The sequence below is a fragment of the Lucilia cuprina genome, chromosome 3 (assembly GCF_022045245.1).
Source record: "Lucilia cuprina isolate Lc7/37 chromosome 3, ASM2204524v1, whole genome shotgun sequence".
Classification (NCBI taxonomy): Eukaryota; Metazoa; Arthropoda; class Insecta; order Diptera; family Calliphoridae; genus Lucilia; species Lucilia cuprina.
In genome coordinates this window covers 38,624,936-38,642,274 of record NC_060951.1, presented here as the reverse complement: position 1 = coordinate 38,642,274, position 17,339 = coordinate 38,624,936, and the positions used below count along the sequence as shown (strand labels likewise).

The 17,339-nt window shown below is 26.5% G+C and overlaps 1 protein-coding gene across 5 annotated transcripts in view; it reads left to right on the top strand.

Annotated features, from left to right (window-relative positions):
* Window positions 1-17,339, top strand: part of LOC111686739 — a 362,875-nt gene that overhangs the window by 215,360 nt on the left and 130,176 nt on the right. Inside the window, exon 3 of one of the 5 annotated variants that reach the window (XM_046947206.1) lies at window positions 15,861-15,919. The exons of the other annotated variants lie outside the window; for them this stretch is intronic. The gene's annotated coding sequence lies outside the window, so the exon portion shown is untranslated. The remainder of the gene's footprint in view (window positions 1-15,860; window positions 15,920-17,339) is intronic. 5 annotated transcript variants of the gene reach the window in all.

Below are 17,339 nucleotides of genomic sequence, written 5' to 3'. Positions count from 1 at the left end.
TAGATTTGTGGCAAGCAAAAGAAGTTAAAACTCTTCAGCTAATATTGCGGATGTTAATGTCATTAGTTGGTATTTTGTTGTAAATAGCTGCAAATAGCAGCTACTAGTTTAAACAACAACTATTTTAAACTACTATTACTAATACACGTAGTAGATATTATTAGCAATTTACAAAGTTTGCTTATTAGTTGCTGCTTGCTGCTGCTGCTACGCATTATATGCAATTTAATTTAAATTTAATATATACGCGTTTTTCAACTTTGTTTCTCCTTATCTAACAGCTTTTCTTTAGAATTATTAATTTTTCTTATATAGACATTTAACGGAAGCGTTTTTCTCTCTTTACCATGAAGAAAGTTATTACCGCTTTTAAGTGGGTTAAGCAGTTTTCTGTCAGTAAATTGTTAATATAATTATGAAAATCACTGAAAATGTCTTATATAATGATAAGTGTAATTTAAATAATTTTATTTATTATAAAAGACTTTAAATCTTGTTTATTGTACGTGTTTAAAATATTTATAATATATTGTATAGTTTAAAAGTTATGGTGAGTTTTATGTTGATAGTTGGCAATTAATATTAATCATACGTTTAGTATGACTTAATTTTCAAATATGGAATATTTAATGAACTATAGAGGAGTATTTAATACCTTTTAATAACAGCTATTATTTAAAGTTTTATTTTATAAAATCGTGCATAATTTTTCGAAAACATTAATGTTTTACTTAGATATGAAAATTATATATTTAACATCTTCTATCTGATAATTTTGGATTTTGGTGTAAATCCTTTCAACTGCTACCTTTTTATGATTATTTAAAAAACTTTTTTCTGATCCATAGTCGAGACTAGAATTTGGTTCATATTTTTTTCGTTCAAAAATATTGTGGAATATAGTCTTATTCAAAATTTTTTCTATGTATAGTTTGCTATAGTGTCCGGCCTACTATCGTCTTTGGTAAAGATTCGTCTACAGTCTGGTCATTATCGTGTTCTATCATCTGGACTATCTTTACTATAATCTGATTTATATCAAGAGTGATATTGTCTATATAGGTTTCTCTATATTTTAATCTGTATTACGGTCTACAGTCTGGTCTAAAGTCTTGACTTTAGTCTTATCTTTACATTCTACTATCGTTTTGAAAAGTATGGTATATGGCCTTGACTAATGTGTATTCAATATTCAGCTGTATGGTCCGAAGTATCGACTATAGTCTGATCTGTTGTCTCGACTATACCCTTGTCTATAGTATGGTTTATACACCGTATTATAGTCTATTCGGCAGTCAAATTTCTAATACAGTCTTGTATATATGTAGTCCGTTTTATAATCGCAACTGTAGACTTAAGGCTGGACTATTTTTTGATGTACAGTCGCTGCTTCGTCTGGTCTTTAGCTTGATTTTTAATTTGGTCTACTGTCTGGACTGTAATCTGATCATGGTCTGGTCTATTGTCTTGACCATAGTCCGGTCTAAAGTCTGCTCTATATTCAACTCTATAGTTAAGACTATAGTGTTGTGTTTAGTTTGATCCATTGTGTATTGTACCGATTACAGTTTCTGCTATAAGCAGTCTCATCTTCGTGTCAAATTTTCTTTATTTCATGAGTGAAAAACATTTTTTACTATTCTGGGATCAAAGCTATTTTTAGCTTTTAATTTTTTTAATAACTTTTAGTGTAATAATTTTAATATTCAATATTTTATTATTAAATTAAAGAAAAATCCCAAACACCAAACACATTTCACAACAATATCATTAGCCAAGAAAATGCCAAAAATATAAAAATAAATAAATAAAAACTTCAAAATCTTTCAATAATTTATAAGCCCCTAGTTAGTTAGATACAAAAAAAACTCCACTCCTACACAAAATAATTACGCAATAAATATTTCTGAACGTTAGTATTTTTTTTTTTTTTTGCCAAAAAAACATCTATTACGACTACTTAACATGCATTGCGGACACAACACGCATCGTGTTTAGGCACAAGCAAGCAAGACCACTTGGCACACAACCTCATCTTCATCATCAACCAAATCATGAAATAAAGAAGCATCTTTCAAGGCATCTTTAGAGGCATAATTTTTGTCTTGTGTCTACTTTTTGAACATATAATATAAAACACTCAATACAAATGTTAAACGCATGTCGTTTTATTTTTTTCATATTTTTCTTCTTTTTTTTCTGTGGCTCTTTAGTTTTGTCGGAAAAATCGCAAAAAAGAAAAATTGCACAAATAATCTGCCGCTTTTTCAAATAAGATGACTTAAACTAAGAAATCTTGTTTACTATGGCAAATGATTAATGATGAGCATGCGTACAATTATGCAAAACTATACGTAGTATATAGTTAGTTGAAGAGTAGCCAGAAAAATAAATGGCTAAAATCTCAATATGGTTAAGAAATATAAATCTAAGATTTATGAATTTTTATGACTAAAGATTATAAAGGAGTTATGCAAATGTTATAATATATTTAAAAAGGTCACTATGTGGAACATATGGCAGGAGTTGGTGGTGTAATGTTTTTAAAGCTAATGATGTTACTTGTGATTTTAAGTAATGTAAATGGATTTGTAAAGGTTTTATAGTTGTAAAAACATAATTAGAAATTAATTTAGTTTCTCAACTTATGGTTTGTTTTAAAAATTTGTCACAAAATTTTAAATTTAATTATGTTTATCTTAGATGATATGTTGACAATTAATCTTGTCTTTATAAAACCATTTTTAAACTAAAAATATCTGTTTTGATTAAAAAGTTATACTGACATCTGTTTAGCTACCTCTTAATTAATATTAATCATACGCCTGCATGAACTTTTTTACAAAAACCTTAAAAAACTTAAAAAAGAAATTTAAGTAAAAAATGTTTAAAATATTAGTAAACTAAAGCACAAGCATCAAAGCTTTAAACAAAAATATATTAAAAAAAATTAAATATTTTGACTGATTTCTGATGCCTTTCAACAAAACTTGTTACTAATTTTACGTAAAATTATTTTAAAAGTTTAATTTTTATTAAACAATTCTTTAGATTTTAGTTAAGGTTTTTCCAAATTATAGGTTTATTTAATACTCATTAGCATTTTAATAATTTTGTTTAAACTAATATCCCAACATTATCTTAATATATGTATTTTTTTATTATTTATGTAAATAACTACAATATGCATTATTGCTTGTTATTATTATTTTACATTTTTACACAAATAATTAGTGCAGCACTCCCTTTATAATTTTGTGTGTAAGCAATTGTTTTTTTTATTTCCATTTTTTTTAAATTAAGTAAAAAACACGTAGCAATAACAACAAATTAATTCCCCTTTCGAAATTGTCATAACCTTGTAAAACAATTAATCACGCTAAAAATCATTACAGCTTTTAACGGTGAAGCCGCACAAACAGAGAACACAAAAGAGAGGGATCGACAAAACCTCATAAAAATTATAAATATTTGCCATAAAACTGAAGAACCCCAATCAATGTATGGACAGACAACATTTACAATGCAGTCGATGTTGTAAATTAGCAATAGCGAAAAAAAACAATAAATAAATACCAAACAAAATGATAATTATGTGTAAAATTAGTTTTCAAATAATATATTAAATACGTATTTGGAAATTAAAAACAGGTATAAATATATTTTAGTTGTAATTTTAGTAATAAAGTTCTTGGACTCAATTTTTATGTTTCTTTTTTACTTTTTGATCAAACTGCTTAAACCTTGAACTAATTTTATGGTTAATTTTTTGTTTCAAGAAAAATCGTATGAAAATATTTTAGTGTGAATATATTGATAAATTCATGATGAATCATTTTGTTGCCGTAAATTTTCCAAGTCATTTATCTAAAAATAATTTATTGCACGTTATTACAAATTGCAGCTATATATTGATTTTTAGACTAGTCTATACATTGGTCTATATTTTAGCCTATAAACAAGTATATATCTATAGTCCAGTCTATAGATTAATCTTTTTCTAGTATTTACACTGGTTCATAGTCTAGTCTATAGACTGATCTATTGTGTTGTTTATATATTGATCTATAGTCTATTCTATAAACTGGTCTGTAGTCTAGTATATAAACTTATCTATACTTTAGTTTATAGATTTGTCTATGATCTATAGTCTAGTCTATAGATTTCTCTACAGTCTATAGTCTAGTCTATGGATTGATCTATAGTCTAGTCTATAGATTGATCTATAGTCTATTGATTGATCTATGGTCTTGGCTATAGTTATTTTACAGACTGGTCTGTAGTCTAGTATATAGACTAGTCTAATCTCTAGTCTGTAGACTTGGCTATAATTTAGTCTATAGATTTGTCTATACTCGAGTCTATAGAGTGGCCTATTCTTTAAGCTATAAACTGGTCTATAGTGTATTTCATAGACTGGTCTATAGTATTGTATATAAATATGCCTGTAACCTAGTCGATGGACGTGTCTATAGTCTCGTCTGTGTTCTTGGCTATAAACTATAGTCTGTTCTAAGTTGGTCTATCGTGAGTATTAAGTCTAAACAATTATTGTACTTTTCCCTCTTGATGTACAGCTTTTCAAATTATTATATGATTTAATTTAAAAAAATATTGCACCAAAATCAAAATCCACACCTGAGCGTTTGAGTTTTCTTTATTACAATTAATTAATGTATTTTTCTTATATTAAATATAAATTGCGTAATAAAATGCGCGAAAATTTTAATTTCATGACCTCTGGGTGGTCATGCCTTCTATTTTGAGTTTCGTTTTTTTTTAATATTTTTTTCTTTCATTTTAAAACAACCAAAATACCAATAGTAAGCAACATATATTGTACACAGTTTAATTGATGGCAATTGCTACATGTATTACACAGATAAAACAACTACAAAAAAAAATTAATTTTATTAAAAAAAAAAAACAAAATTTGTTTGAAAATTTACGTTAATTAACGTAATCGTGTACAATAATCGACTCAGAGGTTGTTTACGGTTTTTCTTTTTTTGTTTTTGTTGCTGCTGTCTGAGCAAATATTCGAATGTTGAAGAATCAATTGTCATTTATTTATGTATTTGTTGTTGTTATTATATTTGCTTGCCACAAATAACAAAAACAAATCAAAGAGGTTAAGGCAAAAAGATCTATACGATTTTTATTATACGTATAATTTAACATATGAAATTTTTACCGTCAATTGACACGCAAAAAACCAAAAAAAAAAAATCAAAATATATTTATTTACTTTAGCTTTTGGTTGAGTATTGTTTTGTAGAAATCTTTAAAAGCTGTTGTTTTATTTTTCCATTATTTTTCATTTTTATTGGTAAAAAAAAATTTTGAAAAAAACTGCATGACTTTTTACACCTGTTTTTTCATTACTTGTATGAGCTCTGGGTTTTAGATTGTGGCATAAAAACATTTATATTTTCAGACATTTGATGGCAATTACCGTAAGTTGTATCAGATTGTAACGCAAATGAAAGACAAAAAATGAAAATATTTACAATTTTTTATTGTTAACACAAACAAACTTTGCTTAATGAACTGTTTTATAAGATGACATTTAATATGTTTGTTTAAAACTGTGTGAGAAAAAGAATGATTTGATGTTGGCAATAATAGTTTTGACAAATGCAGACTATTTTATTTAGATTTTTTTCTAAATCGTAGTTATGTAGAATTAGTCAAGGTTTTTTTTTGCACCAAGGTTGGTTTGATGTTTCTATGAAAATTCTTTACAAAAAAATTCATACATACATACTTATATCTATTTACAATTTTTAGTTAAATTTTTTTCGCTTATTATATCTTGCAACTTTTATTATTAAATATTTTTCTTATCTCTTTCAAAAAAAATCTCTATTAGCCACATTAGAATCGTTATTGCTAATTGCAAAATTTTGTTAACATGTCCCATATATTTTGTTTGTGGCTTGTTGTTCGTTTTTTTTTTCTTTCTCATTTTTTTTTTTTTTTGCTTGTTAAACTTTATTACAGCTACTGCATTTTTCGTGGTTGTAGTAATAATTTTTTCTTAATTTTATTTTCGTAGATTTTTGTGTATTTTTGTGTACACAAATGTACTGTTATCGTGTCATATTGTAAATCAGCGTAACACCGGCTCTTTCACACATTTTCTCAATATAGCAAAATAAAAAAAAAGACATTCAGCATTTAAAAGCATTTTTTTTTAATTCCTATTACACACAAACATTTAAATGCTACAATACATGTTGCAGATGAAGTAGAATAATGTTGCAAATACATAAAATGCCACAACAAACTGCAGTAATGCACGCACACTATACAATGACAACAACAAGAAAAAGACAAACAAATAGAAATACATATGCATTTGTAACTACTTTAGGCAGTTATGGCGAATATTAAATACCCTTTCCGATTTGTAGGAACTATAGTCGTATAAACTTCCGGATATTTTGCTGTTAAACTGGACAAAAGTCAGATTCATTATATTGTCTGTAGTCACTACACTATAGTATGATCTATAGACTTGGATAAAGTCCAGTGTAGTTTAGGTTAGGGTAAGAAACCACAACACAATAATGAAATAAACAGATTGTTATCTATAATAATTAATTCCTTTATATATATAATAAAGGAAATCCTTATTCCCCTACAAAACCCAGTCAAAGAAGCCGCTAATACCCTTGACAACCTAGTAGACTGCGAGGGTTAAGACCCGTAATGGAACCTATAACCTAGCCATTTCATCCTGAGGTTCTGTACCCTAGGACATTGGCAAATGATATGCTCGATCGTCTCTACTTCCTCCTCATCTTCGCATAGCCTGCAATAGTCCTGTACACGTAGAATCCAGTGTCTATTGTTCAGACTGTAGGCTGCTAAGTTGTCTGGACCAATGTCAGTTCTTAAGTCTTAACTTATGTCTGCTCTCCTGTCTATAATAATGACTGTTGTCCAGACTATCTGGACTATAGTTAGGTCTATAATCTAGTCTATAGTTTGGTCTATATTCTGAAATAGGGTCTGTACTGTATTTAATTCTACATACTGGATAATAACTTGTCTATTTGTTTAGTCTGTAGTCTGGACTTACTAAAGTCTGCTTTATTGTCTGGTCTATAGCTAGGACTATAGTTTGTATATAATTCTAGTTATAGTCCTAAGTATAATTCTACTTATAGTCTTTTTCTGTAGTCAGGACTATATTTAGGCCTATAGTCTATAGCCAGGACTATAGTTTTTTAATTTAAATTTGTGATTATAGTCCAAACTATCTGCATTTTAATAGTCCAAACTATAGTTAAAAATATTGCATAGTTTCTAGTCTAAATTTGTCTATAGTCTTGACGATAGTTAAGTTTGTAGCCAGACTATAGGCCTTACTCTAGTCTAGACTATCTCAATTATATTGTAAGTAGTGTGTATAGTCTGGACTGTACACTAGTCTATAAAATTGACTATATGCTACTCTATAGTCTGAACTATAAGTAGTAATGCTATCTATAGTCCATGACTGTATTTAAACATAGTCTGGACATTTTTTGTAGTCCGTACTAAACTCATGCCTAAATTCTGGTCTATAGCTTGCACCATATGAACTCTGTTTTGGATTGTGTCAAAATTTACAAACGGATTGATAATGTTACCGTTTCACTGGTGAAGTGAACAAATAAATATAACAGTAATGGGCCAAGCAAACCAAACTACACATAAGAGCAGCAAAATTAACGCAGCTGCATACAAAGTTTCTGTTACAATTGGTGTTCTTTGTAACAACAACTTCTGTAAAAAAGACTAACAAAAAACCTACAAAAACTATTCGTGTCATATTAAATGACTCTTTCTTAATGCTGCTAACGTTGTTATGACTCTGCTGTAGCTGCTACAAATTACCTTAACTATTGTTACCGTTACATTTTCACATACAAACTTGCAATCTAAAAAAAAGGATTATAGAACCACAATTTGGTGGGGTTGGGTCGTCAGGAAAATCAGTAAGCTATAGTATATAAAACATAAAAACTCTAATCATTTTGTTTGACCATAATTTAACATACATTACGCAATCATTTGACATTTTAAAATATGACACATTCTTATACATGTACATACATATGTATGTAGATTTACAGTTATGTTACATTTATATAGAGACTTTATTATTGTTATTGCTTGATATTTAGAATAAATCTATGGAAAAATGTTAAGTAAACAAGCCCTTTTAAGCTGGGATTTGTTGTTATTGTTTTTCTTTTAGGTCAATAATAAGTGTTGTAAAATTGGGTGGGTAATACAATTTTAATATTAAGATTTTTTTCATTAAATAAATTTAAATGAACTTAATTGTTTATTAGTCAACAATTAGTTTGGAATTTAATAGAGTAATAAATATTACAGCTTTATTATAAAAGTGAAAAAATAATAAGGAATGTGTTCATTGTTTGAAATTACATATATGTACATAGTAAGAGTTATACCCAGCTAAAAATGAACTTCTAAAGAAGTGAAATAGAAGTAGTATTTAATCCTTGCAAGTACAGAAAAATACCTGAAGATGTTTTTTATTTAATTCCAAATTCACTACATTTGAAGTCATTCTTAGGATGTTATTGAAAAGTAAATTTTAGTACAAATAATACAAATAATTTCACTTAAATTAACATAAATAAATAAATTACACTAGTCAATTAACTCCAAAATAAAATTTGTTTAATTCAAAAAATTTCAGTATGAAAATATTTTATCTTCAATTTAAGAAAATTGGATTATTTTTGCTTTTTTGGAAGTCAATAAACTTTACTTCCACAGAATCTAAACAAATTCACTTAGTGCTACTTTTGAAGTGCTGATAAATGCATTCTTTTGGAAGTACATTGTTGTTGTAGCAGCGACACGTGTAAAGTCGGTGTGGCTAAGTTGACAATCCTTGGTCGTTGTTCGTTGAACGTATGGTATTAGGACTAAGGTCTGTAGTCTGGTCTATAGTCTCAACTATAGTACGGTATATAGACAGATCTTTAGTCTGGGCTATATTCTGGTCTATGATTTGGTCTATCGTCTGGCCCATGGAGTTGTCTGGTATATATAGGTCTATGGTATAGAGAATACCCTGTCCATATTCAGGGCCACAATAAAATATATTTTAAACACATTATTGTTGATAAAATAACATGCGGTTTCTTAATAACACATAAACATTAAAATCAATGTCGCAAAAAGTAACATTCTCGAAACCAACATTACTTTGATTAAAGCGCATTAATTTATTGCCTTTTTAAAAAAAATCATTTCAATATTTCTGTCAAATTTGACATAAAATTCATCTGATTGCAAACGCACTTTTGTTCTAGTATAAATTTATTGAAATTGAAATTTATTTCACCTTGATTTGTCAGTTGGTTATATAAATTTTTTTATATATATTTTAAGCAAATATTTAACCTTAATTCCCTTTTCCAGCAATGACAATAAGCTGACAAATCTTTTAACATGTGTCGTTGCGTTTTTATTTTCTTACTCCAACTATAATCACTACTCACTCCCTCCCAAAAAAAAAACAAAGAAAAATATTGGATGACTAATTTTGAGTGGATACTTGTACACTCGTATTTTACGTATAAACAATAAATTTGTTGTTGTTGTTGTAATTTTCAAATGTAATTTTCTTTTCATGAAAACATTTTATCGATTGTTATTTGACACTTAATTTAAGGTGACAAAAGGTGCTTTTTAACATGCATTTTCTATGTTAGATAAAACATTAATAGACCAAAAAAAAAATAATAAAAAACCTCAAACCAAAGCTGGATACATGTATGGCTATCTGTTGTTAGAAGTCTGTCCTGCCTATATGACTGTCTATCCAGCCGTCTCTCGATGTCTGTTTGCCTGTCTAATTGTGTATGTGTTTAAATAAATGGTAGTTGTATGACACGCATTAACTGCTTGATTATTGGACTACATGTTACTCGATCATATGCTTTACTGCTTACTATATAAATATAGAGAGAGATTGGTAATCATCGTCTATAACCAGCCAATAGGCCTACTACCTAACCTCCTTCTACAACAACTGAAACTATTGAAAAGCAAAAAAAAAGACATGCGTCTATATAGTGGTAGTGTGTGCCTAGTTTTGACTGCAGTATAAAATTGGCATGTTTTAATGTTGACTATTGTTGTTGCTATTCGTTTTTTTTTTTTTTTTGTGGCAAATGTTTGTTTTTGTTGGTGGTGTTTGATATATATAAACATGCACTGTTAAAAATGAGCTAATAAGCTCAATAAATGTTTAACACCCGCTGGCTGGCTGACTGGCTTGACTGACTTGGTTGGCTTTTTTTTAAGGCTTGCCACGCCATCATTTTCTTTCATTACTGCTGCTGATGTTGTTGTTGTAGTTGATACTGCCACATTTTTACATACATTTGCTGCCTATATTATATATTTGGTATTTGAAAAACTACAACAACAGCAATAAATAGTTGCAACAACACCAGCAACAACAAAATTAAACTTTTTTTAGCAGTAAGGAGAAAACATACAAAAAAATGGCAACGCCCGGTATAGTAATTTTAATTTTTTGCAATCAACTTGGCAATCTCATTAATAAATAGCTCTGCATGTTGTTGCACTGTGTTGCAGTTGCAATTGGTTATACAAAAAACTACCAATAAACAAACGTTGTTACTATCACTTAACAACAACAACAAAAAACGGCAACAGCAACAAATATAATAAGTACGGGGAAAATGTGTACAACATATAGTAAAAAAAAACCAACCACCACCAACAACTATTTTTTCAACCAAACTAGGTACATACATATATACAACATTGTAACGGAAAGTTATTTTAAAGAATTTAAACATTTTCCATAGATTTCATATTCAAAATTTTGTATGCTCCCCTTTTTATAAATTTTTAAGCCTCAAGAGATTTTGAGAAGTTTATTTGAGATCTCATTTTAATTAATTGATTTTTTAATAAATTTTAGATTAATTGATTATTTTATGTTATTTATTTATAATTTTTATTATAGTATTTTAATGTACGAAATTTCATTTACAAATCTTGTTTAGTTTGTTATTTAGGAAAATTTTAAAATTTATGGAATGGGTGCGTATGATTGATATTAATTATGGGATATTTTTAATCTAATATAACTTTTGTTAATTGGTTATTTTATGATTTTTTATTTATTAATTTTGTTGTTTTACTTCGATGTCATTTACTATTCTTGTTTAGTTTGCTATTCAGGGCAGTTTTAAATTTTTGTAATGGGTGCGTATGATTGATATTAATTATTGGATATTTTGAATAAAATAATCAAAACCTTATGAAGAAATTTATCTATATTTTATAAATTTTTTAGAGTTTAAAAATGTAAACTCTGCGAGTCTGAATTATTTTAAATAACTGTTATTATTAACGATTTTTGGTTAACAGAAAAACAACATGTACAATGAAACTCCTTTAATAAAAACAACAACTATTACTATTAAAAAACTGCGTGTTGTTTTTGTTATTTATACGATATACATTTACAAATATATATTTAAAACTTATATATGTATGTAAATTTTTTACACACACACATATTTGTATATAAATATTTCTGTATAGCCAAAATGTGGTTTAGTTTTTTTTTATTAAAAAGTTCAATTTATTTGTTGCTATCGTTATAATATTTTTATTGTTTTTTATACTTTGGTGGCATATCAATTTACTTTGCCTCAGCAAGCGTGGATAGCTTACACTGCTTGATATTTGTTTTTTTCCTTAACGTTCCTTTTTTTCTTTATCTTATAAAGATTTTTTCTCATTTTGTCTCCTTAATATTGATTTCAAGTTTGGGTTAGCAGCAGCCTTTCCATTGCCTTTCCAAACAAACAACTACTATTCATTCATGTATTTTTTTTAGGCAAACGTTTAAGACTACTACCACCATGACGGCGGTGTAGGCCACATTTTATTGTGATAACAATATTTAATGTTTAGTTTCTTATATATATATTTTTTGTTTTTACTTTTTTTCTTGCTCAAACCACAGCCTGTGTCTTATATTTAAGTAGCGGCTTTTGGTGGTAAATCTACTTGTGCTGTAGCTTCAGCTTCGGCTACTGCTACTGTTGTTTGCTATATTGCCTGAAAATTTAATTATTAACGACATTTTAGTGTCAAATATTATGATTATGAACATGTTCGTTTAATACTAAGGCTAGAGGAGTATTTGTTGTTGCTGCTGCTGTAATTGAATAGACTCTATAAATATGTTGCTGTAGAATGCAACATAGAAAAAAATTATATATTTATATATTTGTTGTATATGACCCATTCGCCATTCATGTAATTACTTGTTTTGACCAGCTAAAACACTACCAACACAAACACCACCAGTGGGTGACATCAAATTTATGACTTTGTCCATTAAACTACATTAAAATGTGTTTTTGGTTGTAAACAACAGAAAAAAATGAGCAAAAAAAAATTGCAAAGAAATATTGTTAATAATTGAAAATTTTTTCTTCTCAATAATTAATGCCTTCAGGATGAATTAGAGTCATTAATTTGTGATATATTTTATTAATGGAATATTAAATTTCTTGAGAAATGCATATATATTGCAAACAATTAAATTAATACTATTGGGTCAATTAAAATTTGTTTAAAAAGTTAATTGAATTTTATTATAGATTTAAGGTAAAAAATGTGAAAAAGTTTGTAATGGAAAAGAGTTAAAAAAACTAAAACATATCTTATAATAGCTGATTGGGTTTTCTGCTAAATTTTCAATTAATTTAAATTGTTGTACTAAGCGTATGATTAATATTAATTTTTAAATCATGAAGGGAAAACCTAAAAACTTGATGAGTTCTTGAAAAATTTAACCCCATAAACAGATGAAAGCTTAAATTTTAAAATTTTTTTAAAATATTAAACTTTGAGAAAAAATATGAAAAATATAAAATTATAAAAAAATGCGATTAACAACTGCTAGCTTGCATAATATATTTTCTATAAGTTTAGTATATTGCCATTGAACCGATCATTGAAATGATCACAACTTTAATAATAACTAATTCATAGAAACAAAATCTAACAATAACACCATCTTCCTTCGGGACATGTTACCTTGTTTAGCTTCCCACACCTGGGTAAGATTGCAATCCGGGGTAGAAGAGGTGCTACCAGTATTTCTAGTCTGCCGATATTATAAACTACTGATGTCAAATGTATCATTGGAATAATTTGACCTGGGGTCAAACTAAGAGAGTTATATAATCTCGTACTATGGCAGAATTTCAGACTTTATCTTGTGGGCTATTGGAGGGGTTCCTAAGCGTTGCACGTGAGGGTTGTGATTTAAATTCAAAATCCTTATGAACAGATGATGCTTAAACGACCAAAAATCGCAGGAGTGACTATTGGCTAAACTTTGTTATTGGGTTAATGTCAAATGCGAAATAGACGAAGTGGGCTCACTTCAGCCGTATACCTGCTATGAATATGTCGGATAACTACGAATTGTACAGCTGAAATTTTATTTTTTATTGCGAAAAACGTTTTCAAAACTTTTTTCCAATTTGGAACATATATATACTTTTCTTTAAAAAAGATATGGGGACGTATGATTGATATTAATTATGAGGTAATGCCATTAAAACTTAAATTACAATAATATTTATTAATTTACAAAAATAACTTAAACGGTTTATAAAAACTAACAAATCAAGCGTTTAAATAGCATTACAAAAATAAAGACTTTCTAAAGAAATGTTTTAATATTCTTTAAATTTCGGTAAAGGCTTTTATAGGAACTAAAGATCGCTAGGACTGACAATGGTCAGTTTTAATTTTTTTAAAAATTTTGAAATTTAAACCAATATAAACTAACAATATTACAAATTTTCAGGCATTTTCTTGGTATACAAATTGCTACCGTGTGTAGTATTTTTTTGTTTGCTTTACCGCTTTTTCCAATTTGATCCCATTTAAATTTGTATATTGTGTCAAGATACAGGCTTACGGTCATAAAAATGTCAAAGTAGTTTTTATTTCTATTATTTTTTCTATTATTATTTTTTCTTAACTTATTTACCAGAAAGTGTATTGTTTTTGCATAACCTAAAAAAATAAACATATTTTTTTATTTTTCGTATTTTTTTTCGGGGGGAATATAAATAATAATGTATATTTTATGCTGACATGACATCTATTGTGCACCTAATTGGCATGTCATTTGCTATTTGTTAGCTACAAACAATATAAATCAGTTATTTGACCGCAAAGCATAATGTTTTCACTATTGGTTTTTTTATCAAATATTTTTTCCTCATAGTGTTGCAATTTTGTTATTCAAATAGTTTGACACGAACACATTTCTTAATAAATGACTTTATATAGTAATTTTTTGTTTCTTACAATTGTTCTATTTTTGGTTTATTTTTTTTTTCTTTTAAGAAAGATTTAAATCTTACAAAATATTACCTGTCGTTAAATAGAAGGAAACTTAACAAAATGTTTACAAAATTGCTTTGTATATGCAACCAGCATAAAAATGCGTATGAGTAATAGGAAACATTAATAAAAAAAATAAAAAACATACGATACTCAAACTACTAAAACATATTTCCTATATGCTGGCCTTGATTTGAAATGATTGTAATTATGTTTATTTATATAGTTTAGATTTGTTTTCCTATTAATATGAAAATAAATTTAAACATCAAAAACGACTACCGCTTACTGTTTGTCTAAGTAAACATTGCATTTATGTAAAATTTATTAAGAGATTTTTAACGGTGATTATTAATTACTACAACACTACATCAAATGAAATGATGTGAAGGCAATTTGTAACTAAATTACAAACATACATAAATACTACTGCCTCTTTTAGACATCATATTTCATAATATAAACGTTTTTTTTTCTCTTTACTATTATTATTATTCTTAAGCTAGTAAGTACTAATAATGACGTTAAGTTATAAAATAGAGGGGAAAGTAAGCTAAGTATCATTCCACTCTTTGAATGTAACAAAATTTTGAACTCTAAATTTTAAAAATATGATTTTATAATTTTCAATATTTTGAATTATATTTTTTTTATATAAATTTTTGATAATTTGAAAAAAATATTTAAATTTCTTACAAATTCTGTTGAAAAATATAATTTATTAGCTTTTAATATCATTTTGAATCATCTATATTGCTCAATCCGTTTAAATGTTACATTAGTTTTAGTTCATCTATAATTTAATTAATATTAATCATACGTCACCTATTGAAAATTTTTAAAATTAAATAAAACTAAAACTACTATATATTTTTGCATATAATTTTGTAATAATTCAAATTAAATTGTGTACTTATTTATGGTTTGGGAAACAAACAAATATTTTAGGCTCCTTCGAGTATTTAAAATACTGTCAAAAATATAACAATTCAAAACAAAATATTGTACACAAGAATGAATTTTCTAAAAGATTTTGTTTTTATTTCTCTGAGATAGTTTCCTTCCCTTTGTTTTCAAGCTACTACATTTAATGTTTGTAAATAATAATGTTTCTAATAGATGACGATGATGAGTAATTGTTAAAAATTAATTATCATGTAACACACCATTTTTTATCTTGCTTCTAACTTTTTTCGTATTACATGTGTGTTGAAAACATTTGTTTTAATAAACAATGTTATTTTATAGCGAAAAAATGTAATAATTAAAATATGCTTATAAACAAAATTAGAAAATATATTATAAATTAGAAAGTTAAGATTTTAATAATGTAAATTATTTATTATGAACATTTTCTATTTACAAAGTCTGTTATTAATAAATATATTTTTCTTATTCAATTTTAGGTAAGCTTTTAAATTTACGAAGAAAATCTTTTAAACTGGCAACATTTGTAAAAAAATTTGTAAGTACAATTTTGAAAATATTTTAAAAAAATCTAAAATTTTTTATTCAAGCAAAAATCTTTTAATATATCTTAATAAAACAGAAAATGTTGAAAATGTTATATTTAAAAGGAAATTTAAAAAAAAAAATACTCAAATAGAAATTTTACATTTTTGTGTATTACAACTTTAGAATGTCCATATAACGATACGGTAACAGAAATTTTCAAAAAAGTTTTTATTAAATACCAATATTTTGAACGATTTTCTGAAAATTTAAAAAAATTTTCTATTGAAATCGAGAATTTCGGAAAAAAATATTGAAACATAAAATTTAGAGAGATTTTCTATTAAGAAATAATATTTCGATTTGATTTTCTTTTGGAAAATAAAAATTCTATTTGATTTTCCTTTGAAATTAAAAATTTTGATTTGATTTTAAAATTTCGAAAATTTTAAATTATATAATAAAAAAATGAATTCCAAAGCTCTTTTATTGAAACAGAAAATTTTAAAATAAGAATTTTATAAAATTGTTGACTAAAACTTAAATTTTTTAAAATTTGTTGATATAAAGTTTTCTATTGGAACACAAAATATTGAGAAAGAAAATTAAAAAAAAATAGTTTTTTTTTTTTGAGTTTCAATATTTCAAAAGATTTTCTATTAAAACAGAAACCAACAAAATTTAAAAAAAAAATATTCTATTAAAACGAAAATTAAAAAAAAAATCTATTAAAACGGAAAATTTAAAAAGATTTTCTATTGAATTTCGGAAGAATATCTCTTACAGCAAAAGTTAGAAATTATTTTCTATTGAAGTATAAAATTTTAATTTGATTTTCTTTTGAAATTTAAAATGTCGAAATTTTTAAATTTCTATATAACAAATTTAAAAAAAAGAATTTCGACAAATTTTGTATTGAAATAGAAAAATTCAAAAGATTTTAAAACTGAGAATTTTGTAATTTTTTTTAACTCAAGTTTTTAAAATGGTTCTACACAAAATTTTAAAATATCGACATAGAAAATTTCCAAAAAATTTTCAATTGAAACTTATAACTGAAGAATTCTCATTTCAAAAAAAAGAATTTTTTTTTGAAAATTATTTATTGAACCTGAAACTTATTGTATGCAAAAACAACAAATTTTAAACTTAGCTTTCAACATTGTTGCCCATAAACTTGTTGTTTTATACAAATTGGAAACATTTTCATGAATGTTTAATCAAGATTGATGAATTGTTTGTTAATATTGATGGTACTTTTTTGAAAAACTACAACATTAAAACGATAAAATTTTCCAACACGTCATAGTGTTAAACAACTAATGTCTATCAGTCCATCTGTCCGTCCACCTGTCTATCTCTTCAAAAGTCTACGTGGCTCTTATAAGTTTTATACATAATTTTCATTTGTATGTTACTATTTTTTGTAACGT